Source organism: Oncorhynchus masou, chromosome 5 (assembly GCF_036934945.1).
Source record: "Oncorhynchus masou masou isolate Uvic2021 chromosome 5, UVic_Omas_1.1, whole genome shotgun sequence".
NCBI lineage: Eukaryota > Metazoa > Chordata > Actinopteri > Salmoniformes > Salmonidae > Oncorhynchus > Oncorhynchus masou.
In genome coordinates, this window is record NC_088216.1 from 7,594,605 (window position 1) to 7,610,389 (window position 15,785).

A 15,785-nucleotide genomic window follows, 5' to 3' on the forward strand; every position below is an offset into this window, starting at 1 on the left:
TACGTTACAGCATTATTCTAAAATGGATTCAATTGTTTTTTCCCCCTCATCAATCTAAACACAATTCTCCATAATAATAAATACAAAAACAGTTTTTTATACATTTTTGTAAAAAAATGTAAACTGAAATATCACATTTCCATAAGAATTAAGAACTTTTACTCAGTACTTTGTTGAAGCACCTTGGCAGCAACTACAGCCTCCAATCCTCTTGGGTATGATGCTACAAGCTTGGCAAACTTGTATTTGGTGAGTTTCTGTCATCTTCTCTGCAGATCCTCTCAAGCTCTGTCAGGTTGGAGCATCGCTGCACAGCTACTTTCAGGTCTCTCCAGAGATGTTCGATTGGGTTTGTCCTGCCTCTGGCTGGGCCACTGAAGGACATTCAGAGACTTGTCCCGAAGTCACTCCTGCGTTGTCTTGGCTGTGTGCTTAGGGTCGTTTTCCTGTTGGCAGGTCCTGAGCGCTCTGGAGCAGGTTTTCATCAAGGATCTCTCTCTGCTTTTTACATTTCTCCCTCATCCTGACTAGTCTCCCAGTCCCTGCAGCTGAAAAACATCCCCACACCATTATGCTGCCACCACCATGCTTCATCGTAGGGATGTGCCAGGTAACCTCCAGACGTGACACTTGGCTATTGAGGCCAAAGACTTCCATCTTGGTTTCATCAGACCAGAGAATCTCATTTAGGTGCCTTTTGGCAAAGTTCAAGCTGGCTGTCATCTGGCTTCCATCTGGCCACTCTACAATAAAGGCCTGATTGGTGGAGTGCTGCAGAGATGGTTGTCCATCTGGAAGGTTCTCCCATCTCCACAGAGGAACACTGGAGCTCTGTCAGAGTGACCATCGAGTTCTTGGTCACCTACCTGACCAAGGCCTGTCTCCTCCGATTGCTCCATTCTTCCATTTAAGAATGATGGAGGCCACTGTGTTCTTGGGGACCTTCAATGCTGCAGACATGTTTTGTACCCTTCCCCAAATCTTTGCCTAGACCCAATCCTGTCTCGGAGCTCTACAGACAATTCCTTCGCCGTCATGGCTTGTTTTTTTCTCTGACATGCATAGTCAACTGTGGGACCTTATATAGACAGGAATTTACCACAGGTGGACTCCAATCACACTTTAAGGATGATCAATGGAAACATGATACACCTGAGCTCAATTTCGAATCTCATAACAAATGTTATGGATACTTGTGTAAAAAAAATAAAAAACGTTTTTGTTTTGTCTTTATGGTGTATCCTGTGTAGAATGATGAGGGAAATTGTTCTTTATTCCATTTTAGAATAAGGCTGGAACGTAACAAAATGTCGAAATAGGTAAAGGGGTCTGAATACTTACACTGTATAAATGTTTTGAGGGAAATAGTGACACAAGGAATAAATACAGAGTGAATAACGAATATCAATAACGAGTAACAATAACATCTGTTTCACAGTACAGAGTCGATGTGCAGGGCTCCGAGGTAATGAGGTGTTTGTGTACATACATATGGGAAAGGGGGATACCTAGTCAGTTGCACAACTGAATGCATTCAACTGAAATGTGTCTTCTACATTTAATTCAACCCCTCTGAATCAGAGAGGTGCGTGGGGCTGTATAAATGGACGTAATCGTCGCCCGGTAGCAGTTGTTGTTGTGGGTTATCTTCTTGCGTCGAGCAATCCCGGATCCGGGATCCTATTTATAGCCTCAAGCTCATTAGCATAATGCAACGTTAACTATTCATGAAAATCGCAAATGAAATGAAATAAATGTATTTGCTCTCAAGCTTAGACTTTTGTTAACAACACTGTCATCTCAGATTTTCAAAATATGCTTTTCAACCATAGCTAAACAAGCATTTGTGTAAGAGTATTGATAGCTAGCGTAGCATTTAGCGTAGCATTTAGCGTAGCATTTAGCGGGCAACATTTTCACAAAAAACAGAAAAGCATTCAAATAAAATCATTTACCTTTAAAGAACTTCGGATGTTTTCAATGAGGAGACTCTCAGTTACATAGCAAATGTTCAGTTTTTCCTGAAAGATTCTTTGTGTAGGAGAAATCGCTCCGTTTTGGTACATCACGTTTGGGTACCATAAAAAAACAAAAATTCAGTCATCAAAACGGCTAACTTTTTTCCAAATTAACTCCATAATATCGACTGAAACACGGCAAACGCTGTTTAGAATCAATCCTCAAGGTGTTTTTCACATATCTCTTCATTGATATATCGTTCGTGGAAGTCTACTTTCTCCTCTGAATCCCATGGAAAAATACTTGCAGCTGAAGATGACGCACCAATTTCGACGGAGGACACCGGGTGGACACCTGGCAAATGTAGTCTCTTATGGTCAATCTTCCAATGATATGTCTACAAATACGTCACAATGCTGCAGACACCTTGGGGAAACGGCAGAAATTGTGGGCTCATTCCTGTTGCATTCACAGCCATATAAGAAGACATTGGAAAACAGAGCTTCAAAAATTTTGCTCATTTCCTGTTTGAAGTTTCATCTTGGTTTTGCCTGTAGCATCAGTTCTGGGGCACTCACAGATAATATCTTTGCACTTTTGGAAACGTCAGAGTGTTTTCTTTCCAAAGCTGTCAATTATATGCATAGTCGAGCATCTTTTTGTGACAAAATATTGCGCGTAAAACGGGCACGTTTTTTTATCCAATAATGAAATAGCGCCCCTATAGATTCAAGAGGTTAACATTACATTTACATTTACATTTAAGTCATTTAGCAGACGCTCTTATCCAGAGCGACTTACAAATTGGTGAATTCACCTTCTGACATCCAGTGGAACAGCCACTTTACAATAGTGCATCTAAATCATTTAAGGGGGGGTGAGAAGGATTACTTTATCCTATCCTAGGTATTCTTTGAAGAGGTGGGGTTTCAGGTGTCTCCGGAAGGTGGTGATTGACTCCGCTGTCCTGGCGTCGTGAGGGAGTTTGTTCCACCATTGGGGGGCCAGAGCAGCGAACAGTTTTGACTGGGCTGAGCGGGAACTGTACTTCCTCAGTGGTAGGGAGGCGAGCAGGCCAGAGGTGGATGAACGCAGTGCCCTTGTTTGGGTGTAGGGCCTGATCAGAGCCTGGAGGTACTGCGGTGCCGTTCCCCTCACAGCTCCGTAGGCAAGCACCATGGTCTTGTAGCGGATGCGAGCTTCAACTGGAAGCCAGTGGAGAGAGCGGAGGAGCGGGGTGACGTGTGAGAACTTGGGAAGGTTGAACACCAGACGGGCTGCGGCGTTCTGGATGAGTTGTAGGGGTTTAATGGCACAGGCAGGGAGCCCAGCCAACAGCGAGTTGCAGTAATCCAGACGGGAGATGACAAGTGCCTGGATTAGGACCTGCGCCGCTTCCTGTGTGAGGCAGGGTCGTACTCTGCGGATGTTGTAGAGCATGAACCTACAGGAACGGGCCACCGCCTTGATGTTAGTTGAGAACGACAGGGTGTTGTCCAGGATCACGCCAAGGTTCTTAGCGCTCTGGGAGGAGGACACAATGGAGTTGTCAACCGTGATGGCGAGATCATGGAACGGGCAGTCCTTCCCCGGGAGGAAGAGCAGCTCCGTCTTGCCGAGGTTCAGCTTGAGGTGGTGATCCGTCATCCACACTGATATGTCTGCCAGACATGCAGAGATGCGATTCGCCACCTGGTCATCAGAAGGGGGAAAGGAGAAGATTCATTGTGTGTCGTCTGCATAGCAATGATAGGAGAGACCATGTGAGGTTATGACAGAGCCAAGTGACTTGGTGTATAGCGAGAATAGGAGAGGGCCTAGAACAGAGCCCTGGGGGACACCAGTGGTGAGAGCGCGTGACGAGGAGACAGATGGTAGGAGCGACCTGTCAGGTAGGACGCAATCCAAGCGTGGGCGCGCCGGAGATGCCCAACTCGGAGAGGGTGGAGAGGAGGATCTGATGGTTCACAGTATCGAAGGCAGCCGATAGGTCTAGAAGGATGAGAGCAGAGGAGAGATATCTCAGGCATGGCAATGAACCCTACTGCAGCGCAGACAGCTGACACAGACAACCAGGATGATGTTCACTACGCCAGCGTCCACTTCTCTGGCTCCAAAAACCATGAAGTGCCTCTGTACTCCACCGTCCAGGTGCCTCAGCCCCAGAAAGAGGATGAGGATGTCCAGTACGCTGCTGTGAAATTCAACCTCCCCTGTGCTGCCACCCGGTGAGCATATTCTGAATTAAGGTCATTCATATGCTGCAGTTTATTGTAGGAGATGTCATCAATGAGCAAAACAGTTGACCCTTAGTGACCACTATGAAGCCAAACTATGAACACAACAATGGACATCTCAGGACAGTTACTATGACATGTCTATAATGAGGGAGAGATGTGATGATGTTTTTGAGGAACTGTTCTTCTGTTCCAAATGGCACCCTATTCCCTATTTAGTGCACTACTTTAGACAGAGCCCTATAGGGTGCCACCATTTGGTACACTGTCTTTGTTTCATTTTTGTTTCTCTCTTCAGACCCTCAGCAACACAAGCAGCTGAGGAGGACTCCTCTGTTCTCTACAGTACAGTCAATAAACCCTGAACCAAGAAGACCTGAACACAACAAACCCAGAACCAAGAAGACCTGAACACATCAAACCCAGAACCAAGAAGACCTGAACACAACAAACCCAGAACCAAGAAGGCCTGAACACAACAAACCCAGAACCAAGAAGGCCTTGATTACAACAAACCCAGAACCAAGAACTGAAAACAACAAACCCAGAACCAAGAAGAACTGAAAACAACAAACCCAGAACCAAGAAGACCTGACAAACCCAGAACCAAGAACTGAAAACAACAAACCCAGAACCAAGAAGTGAAAACAACAAACCCAAAACCAAGAACTGAAAACAACAAACCCAGAAACAAGAAGACCTGACAAACCCAGAACCAAGAACTGAAAACAACAAACCCAGAACCAAGAAGACCTGACAAACCCAGAACCAAGAAGACCTGAACACAACAAACCCAGAACCAAGAAGACCTGACAAACCCAGAACCAATAACTGAACACAACAAACCCAGAACCAAGAAGACCTGAACACAACAAACCCAGAACCAAGAAGACCTGACAAACCCAGAACCAAGAACTGAAAACAACAAACCCAGAACCAAGAAGTGAAAACAACAAACCCAAAACCAAGAACTGAAAACAACAAACCCAGAAACAAGAAGAACTGAACACAACAAATCCAGAACCAAGAACTGAAAACAACAAACCCAGAACCAAGAAGACCTGACAAACCCAGAACCAAGAACTGAAAACAACAAAACCAGAACAAAGAAGACCTGACAAACCCAGAAACAAGAACTGAAAACAACAAACCCAGAACCAAGAAGACCTGAACACAACAAACCCAGAACCAAGAAGAACTGAAAACAACAAACCCAGAACCAAGAACTGAAAACAACAAACCCAGAACCAAGAAGACCTGACAAACCCAGAACCAAGAACTGAAAACAACAAACCCAGAACCAAGAAGACCTGACAAACCCAGAACCAAGAACTGAAAACAACAAACCCAGAACCAAGAAGACCTGACAAACCCAGAACCAAGAAGACCTGAACACAACAAACCCAGAACCAAGAAGACCTGACAAACCCAGAACCAATAACTGAACACAACAAACCCAGAACCAAGAAGACCTTGTATATCTGGACCCGTATATAATAACTAAGTGGTATAATTAAGCAATCAGGTCCGAGGGGGTGTGGTATATTGGCCTATATGCTGTACCACGGCTAAGGACTGTTCTTAAGCACAACACAACGCAGAGTTCCTGTATACAGCCCTTAGCTGTGGTATATTGGCCTATATACTGTACCACGGCTAAGGACTGTTCTTAAGCACGACACAACGCAGAGTTCCTGGATACAGCCGTTAGCAGTGGTATATTGGCCTATATACTGTACCACGGCTAAGGACTGTTCTTAAGCACGACACAACGCAGAGTTCCTGGATACAGCCCTTAGCTGTGGTATATTGGCCTATATACTGTACCACGGCTAAGGACTGTTCTTAAGCACGACACAACGCAGAGTTCCTGGATACAGCCCTTAGCTGTGGTATATTGGCCTATATGCTGTACCACGGCTAAGGACTGTTCTTAAGCACAACACAACGCAGAGTTCCTGTATACAGCCCTTAGCTGTGGTATATTGGCCTATATACTGTACCACGGCTAAGGACTGTTCTTAAGCACGACACAACGCAGAGTTCCTGGATACAGCCGTTAGCAGTGGTATATTGGCCTATATACTGTACCACGGCTAAGGACTGTTCTTAAGCACGACACAACGCAGAGTTCCTGTATACAGCCCTTAGCTGTGGTATATTGGCCTATATACTGTACCACGGCTAAGGACTGTTCTTAAGCACGACACAACGCAGAGTTCCTGGATACAGCCGTTAGCAGTGGTATATTGGCCATAAACCACAAACCCCTGAGATGCCTTATTGCTATTATAAACTGGCTACCAACATCAATAGAAAAGTAAAAAAGTATTTTTGCGTCATACCCGTGCTTTATTGTCTGATATACCAACACAATCTCACACTCCATTTGTGCAAATATGAACAAAAACTATTTCAGCAGATTTCATGTTTTTTTGCGTTTTTGTGTGGATTAATTCATGGGAAAAGACACTCCTTTTTTAGCGATTAAATTTTTTGCAAAATACACACATTTTGTGCGACTTCATTCATAGGAAAATACATTTTTGGCGGCAAACTTTTCAAAATGATCAGAGCAATGGTCACGACTTCTAAAGAAGGTAACTCCTCTCCCCAACGATCCATTTTTCCTTTTCTGTTTGTTTTGTCTTTGGTTCTTTTTCATACCTGGTTTCATTTACATTAATTTCTGTGTGTATAAGGGTAACCTGTTGCCTGCCTAAGTTTGTGCGGGATTAGTCTTTTTATTTGATGTGCTCAGTGTTATTTGTTTTCACGGTTACGTAAGTGTATATAGTGTCAGAACTGTGTTTGTTCCTCCGTGCATTTGCACGGATTCTCTATTACGAGGGCGTTGTCCTTTTCGATTGTGCCATTCCAGTGTTGGTGAACGGTCTTATAAAAGCACGCTTCTCAGGCATCCCTGCTCTCCTGCGCCTGACTCCTACACCTGTCACCTAGACGCACCTTATCACAGCAATGCATGATGAGCAATGGTGGTTTTTTGTCTGATATACGGTACACACTTCTGAAATGTTGTTTCAACCAATCGGCATCCAGGAACCAAACTACCCAGGATCATATCGGTAGTCCCAGCAGTTGGTAGAGCCATGCTAGGGTAGAGTCGTAAATTAGAGTAGGAGTGCTGATCTAGGGTCGGTTTTGCCTTTTAAACTATGATGAACATGAAAAGGAGCTTAAAAAATATATATTTTTCAAGTTAATTTTCAAAAAATTTTCAACAAACACAATCTGATTACAGGAATCTTTGACAAATAAACTTGAAATATTAAACTTAATTGTTGTTGTTTTTAACTTGTTTTAACAGTATCTTTAGTTGAGAGAAAAATAAAAGCTTTTCAAATATCTATTTTTTAAATCAACAACCAAAACAATGTGTAAACTACAGAGCCCTGGAGGTGACATTGACTGAGATTTGTATTTTCAACACGAGTAATATAACGTGCTTATGATTTATAAAATGAGTTCACAAATTATAAAACATACTAATTAATTACTCAAATGTGTGCATGAATTTATATTAAACATGATCATGATTTATAAAAAGAGCTAATAAATTATAAAACATGCTCCAAAAATATTAAACCGTGTGCGTGAATTTACATGAAACGTGCTCATGACTCTGATAGTTTCTCATGTCTGAGGCAATTCTGGATACACTTGATGAATGTAGGATAATACAAAACATTACATCTGGTAAAAGATAATTACAGAAAAACGTTGAACTTTCTGTACCATCATCTTTGAAATGCAAGTGAAAGGCCATAATGTATTATTCCAGCCCAGAATCAATTTACGTTTTGGCCACTAGATGGTAGCAGTGTATGTGCAAACTTTATAGCTGAGCAAATGAATGATTGCATTTCTGTTCATATGTTGTATCAAGACTGCCCAACTGTGCCTAATTTGTTTATTAATAATCAAGTTCAAAACTGTGCACTCTCCTCAAACAATAGCATGGTATTCTTTCACTGTAATAGCTACTGTAAATTGGACAGTGCAGTTAGAATAACAAGAATTTAAGCTTTCTGCCAATATCAGATATGTCTATGTCCTGGGAAATGTTCTCGTTACCTTCAATCTCATGCTAATCGCATTAGCCTACTTTAGCTCAATCGGCCCACCGATCCTGAAGAGGTTTTAAAGCCATCATCAACAGCAGCGTGGATGAATGGAAGAACAGTCCAGCTTACTACTGTACAGTTCCCATTCATTTGCTCTACTAAGTGGAGAGTGACAGTGGTGGCACATTTCCATCCCTTTCCTGCTCCTTCAGTCATCAAGGTATTTATCTTAGGTCTACTAGCTGCATGGCCTGGTTTTGTGGTTGTGTCCATTTGTGTGGCTCTCACTAACTCCATGGTGTTGAATCCACTCAATGGGTAAGTTGTGTGTGTGTGTGTGTGTACTGCTTCTGCAAACTTTACATTGTGGCCAGCCAGGCATCCAGCTTAGGATGCTCCTCCATTGTTCATTAATTCACTCACAAACACACAAACACTCAACATGTACATGGTCATCCACTTGAACTCAACCTTGTTGGTGCTGTCCTCTATTGAGTTGAACATGTCCTTTATTGAAGCTGGGTTGTGTTCATTAGTGCACACATCATAACAAAATGTGTTGCAACAAAGAAAAAAAAACTTTTAATATTGTACAAGTTCAGATAGTTTTCTACTTTCTCTTTCTCAGTGTTTCTTCTGTGTTGTGCCTTATGAACATTACCCTGTCCTTTACTGACTTCTTCTCTGTAGTGGCCTGTTATTGTTGTATTGACCATGTTGTCTTCTGTTGATATTTCCCCAGCTGCCTGGCTGCTTTGGGCCTGGCTGTGAGGTGGTGGTGGTCTCTGGGGGCTGGTCGAGGCGGAGAGGTACAGGCAGGAGGAGCCTGCAGTGGCTGTGGGTGTTGCCCATGTCAAGCCACGCCCGGGGCCTGGCGGGGGCTGAGTACATAACAGCTGAGCTGGACTGCTCTGCCCTCCCTACAGACTCTGGTAGGAGGCAGCCCAGCAACGGCAGCAGACCCAGGAACAGGTGAAGAATGGATGAAGGGGGACGACACACAGAGAAACACACACATGGCTGGGGTACAGTAGTGTCCTACAACAAGCAGACTAAACATCCCCTCCCTAAACACACACATGGCTGGGGTACAGTACTGTCCTAAAACAAGCAGACTTAACATCCCCTAACTAAACACACACATGGCTGGGGTACAGTAGTGTCCTACAACAAGCAGACTAAACATCCCCTCCCTAAACACACACATGGCTGGGGTACAGTACTGTCCTAAAACAAGCAGACTTAACATCCCCTAACTAAACACACACATGGCTGGGGTACAGTACTGTCCTACAACAAGCAGACTAAACATCCCCTCCCTAAACACACACATGGCTGGGGTACAGTACTGTCCTAAAACAAGCAGACTTAACATCCCCTAACTAAACACACACATGGCTGGGGTACAGTACTGTACAGTACTGTCCTACAACAAGCAGACTAAACATCCCCTCCCTAAACACACACATGGCTGGGGTACAGTACTGTACAGTACTGTCCTACAACAAGCAGACTAAACATCCCCTCCCTAAACACACACATGGCTGGGGTACACTACTGTACAGTACTGTCCTACAACAAGCAGATTTAACATCCCCTCCCTAAACACACACATGGCTGGGGTACAGTACTGTCCTACAACAAGCAGACTAAACATCCCCTCCCTAAACACACACATGGCTGGGGTACACTACTGTACAGTACTGTCCTACAACAAGCAGACTTAACATCCCCTAACTAAACACACACATGGCTGGGGTACAGTACTGTACAGTACTGTCCTACAACAAGCAGACTAAACATCCCCTCCCTAAACACACACATGGCTGGGGTACACTACTGTACAGTACTGTCCTACAACAAGCAGATTTAACATCCCCTCCCTAAACACACACATGGCTGGGGTACAGTACTGTCCTACAACAAGCAGACTAAACATCCCCTCCCTAAACACACACATGGCTGGGGTACACTACTGTACAGTACTGTCCTACAACAAGCAGACTTAACATCCCCTAACTAAACACACACATGGCTGGGGTACAGTACTGTACAGTACTGTCCTACAACAAGCAGACTAAACATCCCCTCCCTAAACACACACATGGCTGGGGTACACTACTGTACAGTACTGTCCTACAACAAGCAGACTTAACATCCCCTAACTAAACACACACATGGCTGGGTTACAGTACTGTACAGTACTGTCCTACAACAAGCAGACTAAACATCCCCTCCCTAAACACACACATGGCTGGGGTACAGTACTGTCCTACAACAAGCAGACTAAACATCCCCTAACTAAACACACACATGGCTGGGGTACAGTACTGTACAGTACTGTCCTACAACAAGCAGACTTAACATCCCCTCCCTAAACACACACATGGCTGGGGTACAGTAGTGTCCTACAACAAGCAGACTTAATAACATCCCCTAACTAAACACACACATGGCTGGGGTACAGTACTGTACAGTACTGTCCTACAACAAGCAGACTAAACATCCCCTCCCTAAACACACACATGGCTGGGGTACAGTACTGTACAGTACTGTCCTACAACAAGCAGATTTAACATCCCCTAACTAAACACACACATGGCTGGGGTACAGTACTGTCCTACAACAAGCAGACTAAACATCCCCTCCCTAAACACACACATGTCTGGGGTACACTACTGTACAGTACTGTCCTACAACAAGCAGATTTAACATCCCCTAACTAAACACACACATGGCTGGGGTACAGTACTGTCCTACAACAAGCAGACTAAACATCCCCTCCCTAAACACACACATGGCTGGGGTACAGTACTGTACAGTACTGTCCTACAACAAGCAGACTAAACATCCCCTCCCTAAACACACACATGGCTGGGGTACAGTACTGTACAGTACTGTCCTACAACAAGTAGACTTAACATCCCCTCCCTAAACACACACATGGCTGGGGTACACTACTGTACAGTACTGTCCTACAACAAGCAGACTAAACATCCCCTCCCTAAACACACACATGGCTGGGGTACACTACTGTACAGTACTGTCCTACAACAAGCAGACTAAACATCCCCTCCCTAAACACACACATGGCTGGGGTACAGTACTGTACAGTACTGTCCTACAACAAGTAGACTTAACATCCCCTCCCTAAACACACACATGGCTGGGGTACACTACTGTACAGTACTGTCCTACAACAAGCAGACTAAACATCCCCTCCCTAAACACACACATGGCTGGGGTACAGTACTGTACAGTACTGTCCTACAACAAGCAGACTAAACATCCCCTCCCTAAACACACACATGGCTGGGGTACACTACTTTACAGTACTGTCCTACAACAAGCAGACTTAACATCCCCTCCCTAAACACACACATGGCTGGGGTACACTACTGTACAGTACTGTCCTACAACAAGCAGACTTAACATCCCCTCCCTAAACACACACATGGCTGGGGTACACTACTGTACAGTACTGTCCTACAACAAGCAGACTTAACATCCCCTAACTAAACACACACATGGCTGGGGTACAGTACTGTCCTACAACAAGCAGACTTAACATCCCCTAACTAAACACACACATGGCTGGGGTACAGTACTGTACAGTACTGTCCTACAACAAGCAGACTTAACATCCCCTCCCTAAACACACACATGGCTGGGGTACAGTACTGTACAGTACTGTCCTACAACAAGCAGACTTAACATCCCCTAACTAAACACACACATGGCTGGGGTACAGTACTGTACAGTTCTGTCCTACAACAAGCAGACTTAACATCCCCTCCCTAAACACACACATGGCTGGGGTACACTACTGTACAGTACTGTCCTACAACAAGCAGACTTAACATCCCCTCCCTAAACACACACATGGCTGGGGTACACTACTGTACAGTACTGTCCTACAACAAGCAGACTTAACATCCCCTCCCTAAACACACACATGGCTGGGGTACACTACTGTACAGTTCTGTCCTACAACAAGCAGACTAAACATCCCCTCCCTAAACACACACATGGCTGGGGTACACTACTGTACAGTTCTGTCCTACAACAAGCAGACTTAACATCCCCTCCCTAAACACACACATGGCTGGGGTACACTACTGTACAGTACTGTCCTACAACAAGCAGACTAAACATCCCCTAACTAAACACACACATGGCTGGGGTACAGTACTGTACAGTTCTGTCCTACAACAAGCAGACTAAACATCCCCTAACTAAACACACACATGGCTGGGGTACAGTACTGCCCTACAACAAGCAGACTAAACATCCCCTAACTAAACACACACATGGCTGGGGTACACTACTGTACAGTACTGTCCTACAACAAGCAGACTAAACATCCCCTAACTAAACACACACATGGCTGGGGTACAGTACTGCCCTACAACAAGCAGACTAAACATCCCCTAACTAAACACACACATGGCTGGGGTACACTACTGTACAGTACTGTCCTACAACAAGCAGACTAAACATCCCCTAACTAAACACACACATGGCTGGGGTACACTACTGTACAGTACTGTCCTACAACAAGCAGACTAAACATCCCCTAACTAAACACACACATGGCTGGGGTACACTACTGTACAGTACTGTCCTACAACAAGCAGACTAAACATCCCCTAACTAAACACACACATGGCTGGGGTACACTACTGTACAGTACTGTCCTACAACAAGCAGACTAAACATCCCCTCCCTAAACACACACATGGCTGGGGTACACTACTGTACAGTACTGTCCTACAACAAGCAGACTAAACATCCCCTAACTAAACACACACATGGCTGGGGTACAGTACTGCCCTACAACAAGCAGACTAAACATCCCCTAACTAAACACACACATGGCTGGGGTACACTACTGTACAGTACTGTCCTACAACAAGCAGACTAAACATCCCCAAACTAAACACACACATGGCTGGGGTACAGTACTGCCCTACAACAAGCAGACTAAACATCCCCTAACTAAACACACACATGGCTGGGGTACACTACTGTACAGTACTGTCCTACAACAAGCAGACTAAACATCCCCTAACTAAACACACACATGGCTGGGGTACACTACTGTACAGTACTGTCCTACAACAAGCAGACTAAACATCCCCTAACTAAACACACACATGGCTGGGGTACACTACTGTACAGTACTGTCCTACAACAAGCAGACTAAACATCCCCTAACTAAACACACACATGGCTGGGGTACACTACTGTACAGTACTGTCCTACAACAAGCAGACTAAACATCCCCTAACTAAACACACACATGGCTGGGGTACACTACTGTAGAGTACTGTCCTACAACAAGCAGACTAAACATCCCCTAACTAAACACACACATGGCTGGGGTACAGTACTGTACAGTACTGTCCTACAACAAGCAGACTAAACATCCCCTAACTAAACACACACATGGCTGGGGTACACTACTGTACAGTTCTGTCCTACAACAAGCAGACTTAACATCCCCTCCCTAAACACACACATGGCTGGGGTACAGTACTGTACAGTACTGTCCTACAACAAGCAGACTAAACATCCCCTAACTAAACACACACATGGCTGGGGTACAGTACTGTACAGTTCTGTCCTACAACAAGCAGACTTAACATCCCCTCCCTAAACACACACATGGCTGGGGTACAGTACTGTACAGTACTGTCCTACAACAAGCAGACTAAACATCCCCTAACTAAACACACACATGGCTGGGGTACACTACTGTACAGTACTGTCCTACAACAAGCAGACTTAACATCCCCTCCCTAAACACACACATGGCTGGGGTACACTACTGTACAGTACTGTCCTACAACAAGCAGACTAAACATCCCCTCCCTAAACACACACATGGCTGGGGTACAGTACTGTACAGTACTGTCCTACAACAAGCAGACTAAACATCCCCTAACTAAACACACACATGGCTGGGGTACACTACTGTACAGTACTGTCCTACAACAAGCAGACTTAACATCCCCTCCCTAAACACACACATGGCTGGGGTACACTACTGTACAGTACTGTCCTACAACAAGCAGACTAAACATCCCCTAACTAAACACACACATGGCTGGGGTACACTACTGTACAGTACTGTCCTACAACAAGCAGACTTAACATCCCCTCCCTAAACACACACATGGCTGGGGTACACTACTGTACAGTACTGTCCTACAACAAGCAGACTAAACATCCCCTCCCTAAACACACACATGGCTGGGGTACACTACTGTACAGTACTGTCCTACAACAAGCAGACTAAACATCCCCTAACTAAACACACACATGGCTGGGGTACACTACTGTACAGTACTGTCCTACAACAAGCAGACTAAACATCCCCTCCCTAAACACACACATGGCTGGGGTACACTACTGTACAGTTCTGTCCTACAACAAGCAGACTAAACATCCCCTCCCTAAACACACACATGGCTGGGGTACACTACTGTACAGTTCTGTCCTACAACAAGCAGACTAAACATCCCCTAACTAAACACACACATGGCTGGGGTACACTACTGTACAGTACTGTCCTACAACAAGCAGACTTAACATCCCTATCCCTAAACACACACATGTCTGGGGTACAGTACTGTACAGTACTGTCCTACAACAAGCAGACTAAACATCCCCTAACTAAACACACACATGGCTGGGGTACACTACTGTACAGTACTGTCCTACAACAAGCAGACTTAACATCCCTATCCCTAAACACACACATGTCTGGGGTACAGTACTGTACAGTACTGTCCTACAACAAGCAGACTAAACATCCCCTAACTAAACACACACATGGCTGGGGTACACTACTGTACAGTACTGTCCTACAACAAGCAGACTAAACATCCCTAACTAAACACACACATGGCTGGGGTACAGTACTGTACAGTACTGTCCTACAACAAGCAGACTAAACATCCCCTAACTAAACACACACATGGCTGGGGTACACTACTGTACAGTACTGTCCTACAACAAGCAGACTTAACATCCCCTCCCTAAACACACACATGGCTGGGGTACAGTACTGTCCTACAACAAGCAGACTAAACATCCCCTCCCTAAACACACACATGGCTGGGGTACAGTACTGTCCTACAACAAGCAGACTAAACATCCCCTCCCTAAACACACACATGGCTGGGGTACAGTACTGTCCTACAACAAGCAGACTTAACATCCCCTCCCTAAACACACACATGGCTGGGGTACACTACTGTACAGTTCTGTCCTACAACAAGCAGACTAAACATCCCCTAACTAAACACACACATGGCTGGGGTACACTACTGTACAGTACTGTCCTACAACAAGCAGACTAAACATCCCCTCCCTAAACACACACATGGCTGGGGTACACTACTGTACAGTTCTGTCCTACAACAAGCAGACTAAACATCCCCTCCCTAAACACACACATGGCTGGGGTACACTACTGTACAGTTCTGTCCTACAACAA

The 15,785-nt window shown here is 44.8% G+C and overlaps 1 protein-coding gene across 1 annotated transcript in view; it reads left to right on the forward strand.

The window, feature by feature from the left end:
• The window catches only part of LOC135532173 (sialoadhesin-like), a 39,535-nt gene that overhangs the window by 11,870 nt on the left and 11,880 nt on the right, over positions 1 to 15,785 (forward strand). The window contains exon 7 of the mRNA XM_064959789.1: positions 9,024 to 9,253. The gene's annotated coding sequence lies outside the window, so the exon portion shown is untranslated. The remainder of the gene's footprint in view (positions 1 to 9,023; positions 9,254 to 15,785) is intronic.